This window comes from Budorcas taxicolor, chromosome 12 (assembly GCF_023091745.1).
Source record: "Budorcas taxicolor isolate Tak-1 chromosome 12, Takin1.1, whole genome shotgun sequence".
NCBI classification, from domain to species: Eukaryota; Metazoa; Chordata; class Mammalia; order Artiodactyla; family Bovidae; genus Budorcas; species Budorcas taxicolor.
Window position 1 is genome coordinate 79,463,836 of NC_068921.1, and position 7,503 is coordinate 79,471,338.

The following is a 7,503-nucleotide window of genomic DNA, read 5'->3' on the forward strand; positions in this document are numbered from 1 at the left end:
CTATGAAGACAAAAAGCAGATCAGTATTTGTTTATGGCTGGGAGGTATGAATCACTACGAACAAGGATAGTGGAGGTGATGGAATTCCAGTTGAGCTATTTCAAATCCTGAAAAATGATGCTGCAAAAGTGCTGCACTCAATATGCCAGCACATTTGGAAAACTCAGCAGTGGCCACAGGACTGGAAAAGGTCAGTTTTCATTCCAATCCCAAAGAAAGGCAATGCCAAAGAATGCTCCAACTGCTGCACAATTGCACTCATCTCACACGCTAGTAAAGTAATGCTCAAAATTCTCCAAACCAGGCTTCAGCGATACATGAACACTGAACTTCCAGATGTTCAAGCTGGCTTTAGAAAAGGCAGAGGAACCAGAGATCAAATTGCCAACATCCCCTGGATCATGGAAAAAGCAAGAGAGTTCCAGAAAAACATCTATTTCTGCTTTATTGACTATGCCAAAGCCTTTGGCTGTGTGGATCACAATAAGCTGTGGAAAATTCTGAAAGAGATGGGAATACCAGGCCACCTGACCTGCCTCTTGAGAAACCTATATGCAGATCAGGAAGCAGCAGTTAGAACTGGACATGGAACAACAGACTGGTTCCAAATAGCAAAAGGAGTAGGTTAAGGCTGTATATTGTCACCCTGCTTATTTAACTTCTATGCAGAGTACATCATGAGAAATGCTGGGCTGGAAGAAGCCCAAGCTGGAATCAAGATTGCCAGGAGAAATATCAATAACCTCAGACATGCAGATGACACCACCCTTATGGCAGAAAGTGAAGAAGGACTAAAGAGCCTCTTGATGAAAGTGAAAGAGGAGAGTGGAAAAGTTGGCTTAAAACTCAACACTCAGAAAACTAAGATCATGGCATCCAGTTCCATCACTTCATGACAAATAGATGGGGAAACAGTGGAAATAGTATCAGACTTTATTTTGGGGGGCTCCAAAATCACTGCAGATGGTGACTGCAGCCATGAAATTAAAAGATGCTTACTCCTTGGAAGGAAAGTTATGACCAACCTAGATGGCAATGGCAACCCACTCCAGTACTCTTGCCTGGAAAATCCCATGGACAGAGGAACCTGGTAGGCTGCAGTCCATGGGGTCGCTAAGAGTAGGACACGACTGAGCGACTTCACTTTTACTTTTCACCTTCCTGCATTGGAGAAGGCAATGGCAACCCACTCCAGTGTTCTTGCCTGGAGAGTCCGGCGGACGGGGGAGCCTGGTGGGCTGCTGTCTATGGGGTTGCACAGAGTCGGACACGACTGAAGTGACTTAGCAGCAGCAGATGGCATATTAAAAATCAGAGATATTAGTTAGCCAACAAAGGTCCGTCTAGTCAAGGCTATGGTTTTTCCAGTGGTCATGTATGGATCTGAGAGTTGGACTGTGAAGAAAGCTGAGTGTCAAAGAATTGATGCTTTTGAACTGTGGTGGAAGACTCTTGAGAGTCCCTTGGACTGCAAGGAGATCCAACCAGTCCATTCTAAAGGAGATCAGTCCTGGGTGTTCATTAGAAGGACTGATGCTAAAGCTGAAACTCAAATACTTTGACCACCTCATTCGAAAGGTTGACTCACTGGAAAAGACTCTGATGCTGGGAGGGATTGGGGGCAGGAGGAGAAGGGGACGACAGAGGATGAGATGGCTGGATGGCATCACCGACTCGATGGACATGAGTTTGAGTGAACTCCGGGAGTTGGTGATGGACAGGGAGGCCTGGTGTGCTGCAATTCATGGGGTCGCAAAGAGTCGGACACGACTGAGCGACTGAACTGAACCGAACTGAACTGGGAAGTATGATGGAGAAGGAAATGGCAACCCACTCCAGTATTCTTGTCTCGAGAATCCCATGGACAGAGGAGCTTGGTGGGCTGCTGTCTATGAAATCACACAGAGTTGGACATGACTGAAGCGACTTAGCAGCAGCAGCAGTAGGGAGGTATGAAGGAATAGGTGGGCTACAGATGAAATGCATAATGTTTATTTTTGAAGTGGTGAAAGTATTTCAAAATTGACTGTAGAGATAATTGCACTTATATGTAAATATACTAAAAATCATAAAACAATACTATAAATGGATAAATTGCATGGTAAATAACTATCTCAATAAAGCTGTTTAAAAAGGAAAGAAAAAACTATGGACAAGTTCTGCCTTCATATTTGGGGATTTCACATCGTTTTTCTGCTTGGATTTATATTTTAATTTCATTTCCACTGAGGAGTCTTATTTTAATGTAACACATTCGTGAGCGATGTGAAATCCCGTGTGTCTGTGGACAGGTATGATATAGTTAACACTGCGGTTAGCAGTGCAGAATGTGGAGCCAGGTTTCTTGAGTTCCAATCAAGTTTTGCTACCTGCTGGCTATGTGATATTGAGAAAGTTACTGTGCTCTCTGTGTCTAAATGTCCTCATCCGTAAAAGGAAGAAAACATTACTTATGCCATAGAATTGTTGTGAGACTGGAAACAGTTCACACAGGACTGAAGTTAAAGAAAGCCTGGAATACAGAGGCACCTGGTAAACTTTTGCTGTTGTTGTTAGACGGAGATTGTTGCTGTTCAGTCACTAAACTGTGTCCCACTCTTTGCGACCCCGTGGACCACAGTGCACCAGGCTTCCCTGTCCTTCACCAACTCGTGGAGTTTGCTCAAACTCATGATTGAGTCGACGATGCCATCCAACCATCTCATCCTCTGTCATCTCCTTCACCTCCTCCCCTCAATCTTTCCCAGCATCAGGGTCTTTTCTAATGAGTCAGTTCTTCCCATCACGTGGCGCAAGTATTGGAGCTTCGGCTTCAGCATCAGTCCTTCCAATGAATATTCAGGACTGATTTCCTTTAGGATGGGCTGGTTTGATCTCCTTACAGTCCAAGGGACTCTCAGGAGTCTTCTTCAGTTGAGATAGGGTTCAGCATCTACTTTGCTCCTCTTGTTAACTTTTATAGATTGAAGTGCTGATCAACCTTGTCTCACATAAAGAGAGATGACAATGAAAGGACTTTGGTATCTATTATTGTCCTTCAGGTTTGAACTTCTTCCAAGTTACATGCCAAAGAAACCACAGCTGTTGATAAAGGAAACTAATGCAAGGTTGACAACCTGACAAGAATCTCTCAGTTTTGTGGAAAGCAAAGAAGCAGCCTAGATGTCCATCAGCAGACGAATGGATAAGAAAGCTGTGGTACTTATACACTATGGAGTATTACTTAGCCATTAAAAAGAATACATTTGAATCAGTTCTGATGAGATGGATGAAACTGGAGCCGATTATACAGAGTGAAGTAAGCCAGAAAGAAAAACACCAATACAGTATACTAACACATATATATGGAATTTAGAAAGATGGTAACGATGACCCTGTATGCGAGACAGCAAAAGAGACACAGATGTAAAGAACAGACTTTTGGACTCTGTGGGAGAGGGAGAGGGTGGGATGATTTGGGAGAATGGCATTGAAACATGTATACTATCATGTAAGAAACGAATTGCTAGTCTAGGTTTGATACAGGATACAGGATGCTTGGGGCTGGTGCACTGGGATGACCCAGAGAGATGGTATAGGGAGGGTGGTGGGAGCGGGGTTCAGAGTTGGGAACTCATGTACACCTGTGGTAGATTCATGTCAATGTATGGCAAAACCAATACAGTATTGTAAAGTAAAAAAAAAAAAAAAAAAGAATTGGAGATACCTGGTTTTCAAAAGATTTCTAGAACTTGCACTGTTCACTGTTTCAATGTCTATGTAATAGACTGAGAAACCTTGATAAGGCTAAGCCTTATCAAATAGCTCTTAGAGTCTGTTAGTCTTTGACTTAGGGGCTCCAAATTTATCTCAATATTCTCAGAGATGATTGGGAATGGAATAAATTTGCTGTTGTTCTGTTGATAAGTCATGTCCAACTATTTGCAACCCCTTGGACTGCAGCTTGCTAGGCTCCCCTGTCCTTCACTATCTCCTGGAATTTGCTCAAGTTCATGTTCATTGAGTCATCTGCCTCCCTCTTCTCTTTTTGCCTTCAATCTTTCCCAGCATCAGGATCTTTCCCAGTGAGTCGACTCTTTGCATCAATTCTTAATCAGTTTTATACATGGTGTAATTTACACAGAGTAGAACTCACCAGTTTTACATGTACAGTTCTGTGCATTTCGACAAATGTTTAAGATTTTGTGACCCCCACTACCATCGTGGTAAGGAACATTTCCGTCACCCCACAATGGTACCTCAGCCTGCTGCAGTCCACACCTCCTGCAGGTGTCTGGCCCTGATCTTTCTGTTACTATGTTTTTCTAGAATCTGAGTCAACACCTAGGAGTGAGATTGCAGGTTATACAATTAGTGTGTGTTTAACGTTATTAGAAACTGCAGACTGGTTTTGAAGTGACCCTACTGCCAGCAGTCTCTGAGAGCTGCTGTTCATATCCCCATCAATACTCGCTGTCATCAGTAATTTATTTATTCACCTGTACTGAGTCTTAGTAGCGGCATGCAGAATCGTCGATATTCCTTGCAGCATGGGGAATCTTTTAATTGCAGCATGTGGGATTTGGTACCCTCACCACGGATCGAACCTGCGTCCCTTGCTTTGAGAGCTCGAAGTCTCAGCCACCAGACCACCAGGTAAGCCCCTGTCATCAGTGATTTTTTTTCCTTTTAGCTATTTTATTGGGATGCAGTGATACCTCGTGGTTTTGATTTGAAGTTATCTTAACTCTTCACGGTGTTGAGCATCTTTCCATTCATTGTTTGCGATGGTCATGCGCTTATTGGCTTTATTGTCTTTCTTTGCTAAAAAGTCTGTTCAAAATTTTTGCTCATTTTTGTCGCTTTCCTTCTTATTGGTTTGTAAGAGTCTTTATATGTGTGTGTACTCAGTCGCTCAGTCATGTGTGACTTTTTGCAACCCCATGGTCCTTCCAGGTTCCTCTGTCCATGGGATTTTCCAGTAAAGGATACTGGAGTGAGTTGCCATATCCTCTTCAGGGGATCTTCCTGACCCAGGGATCGAACCCACCTCTCTTGTGTCTCCTGCATTGGCAGGGGGATTCTTTACCACTTGTGCCACCTGGGATGCCCAAGAGTCTTTATATAGTCTAATTATTTTGTTTTTATAATGAGCTTTATTTTTTCTTCCAAGGTTTTATTTGTTTTTAACTGGAGGATAATTTTATATTATGACATGTTATAAAATATATTTTAGAAAACATTGATGCTGCAGATTTTGCTCATCTACTTTATGGAAAATGCCCTTCATGTTTCTTAATTGTCCAGCCAATCAGCTAACTCACACTTTTTGCCAGAAAAAAATATCAAATTCCATCTTTCAGTTCTAACAGACACATCAACATGGATTCCTGTACCAATCCCTTCACATCAGAATTCCGACTTCAGGATAGATAAAATTTGGATATTTGCCAGAAGTTTTTCATCCTTGGATAAAAAAAAAAGTGTCTTCTCTCAGTGTTTCTAACTAATGTTCCCTTGATTGCTCTCACAGTGATGATTTATTTATTTATTTTTTTGTGTGTGTAAATAGTTGAGGATGGAAATGCTGGCCATTAACGGAAAATTATCTTCATTCCTATTCCATTGTACAGTATTTCTAGATTCAAAATATCCCAACACAGGTCAGAACACTCCATTTCTAAAATCTTAAATAAATAGGCATATGATTGAGAAAGATGAGAAGCCTTACTTAGACACTACTATTCTGAATTGTTCCTTTATTTGGTGTTCAGAAGTCTTTTATCCTGGACTGATGCGCTATAGAAAGGTGAGGGCTGGTGAGAGCAAGGCTTTCCTTTTTCAAGGGAGAGGATCTTGCCAGGAGAGGGTGAGAAGGGAGAACCCAGGGCGTCTCAAGCTTTGGGGTATTTAAGCAGGGGAGCTTTGGGAAGGTGTACGCGTGCAGGCTGGAGAAATTGGACCTGTTTCCCCATCCATGACTGCATACTCTTGGGACAATTTCATGTACTGGGAACATCCATACCACAGCCTGAAGACCTTTGTTCTAAGCTAATGTGGTTCTTGAGAAGTAAAAGTTTAAGAGGCAGTGGGATGCCAGATATTCCTGGAAAGGTAAATTGCTCCCTTCTGGAAGAGAGTGAGTTTCCCAATGGAGAGCACAGTGGTGTCTGTGAGGGGCCAAGTGAAGGTCATAACCTGCATTTCTTCAGATCTTGTTGACAAGAGAGATTTTAATGCACCGCGACCATAAATGAAGTATCTCTGTCTCTCTCCATGCCTCTGCATCTCTCTGTCTCCCTCTCTCTCTGTACATGTTTCACAGAAAGTGGTGGTGGTGGTCGTCTTCTTTATGTGTGTGGTTAGTTGTGTCTGACTCTTTGTGACCCCATGGACTGTAGCTTGCCAGCTCCTCTGTCCATGGGATGTCTCAAGCAAGAACACTGGAGTGAGTTGCCATTTCCTCCTCCAGGGGATCTGCCTGACCCAGGGATGGGACCTGTGTCTCCCGCACTCCTGCACTGGTAGGTGGATTCTTGGACACTGAGCCACCGGACTTTTACTATTATTTAGGATCAGGCATTGCCACCCTGTTTTTAAGAATCTTTGGTTAATATTCCTCCAGTATGATTTTCTTGGGGACCACCTCAATCTGTATCAGTGGGAGAACTAATTATTAGAGTATTTAATTAAGAGTTTCTTTCAGGCACTTTTTGAGGAACAATTGAACATTTGAAAAATCTCACCTTTCTAATGACTCTGGAACTGAACACTGAAGACAGTGGTTGCAAAGATCCAAATAGACCAGCCCAGTCATTACAAAAATTATTTTCATTTATTCAAGCCTTTAAAATAAAATATTCATTTAATAGGATACCCACAGAGCAATAAAATACATAATTTAATCAGGCTTTCAAACTCATTTAAAAATAGAGAGCTTTCATTTGAGAAAGCTCAGCTATTTTTCTTCCCTCTAGCACATTAGAAAAAAAAAAACTGCAACTCACAAGATAATACGTTGTATAAGAGAGCCAAATTCTGTTTGACTTACATATCTTGATGAACAGGGAGGAAAAAATCTGCTTGCTGCAGCTGCTGGCATCCAGGCCCTTGACTTTGGGCATCTTGAAATTATGATATGAATTCATGGTGTGTCTTTAATGTACCTGCCTGCTTCCCATTTGATGAGACAAGTAAGTGTAGGAAGAATTTGACAGACTGAAAAATCTTCCTTTTGCACCATTTGGAACAATAGTCTTTGACCCTCCCTAATAGGAAGATTGATAAAACCTCTTCCCTACTAGCCTTTAAATAAATCCCTAGTTCCTTTTACTGTGTTTGCCTAATGATGGAAGCATACAGAGGACTCATTCAATTGTGTGAACCTAGTATAACAAGGCATAAATGGGACGCATTTAAAAGCAGAGTCCCTCCCCATTGATACTGGAAGAGCTAAGAGCTGATCCTATAATTCATGATCCTGTAATGCTGAGGCACCAGCTTGACCCGAACTCACACCAACCA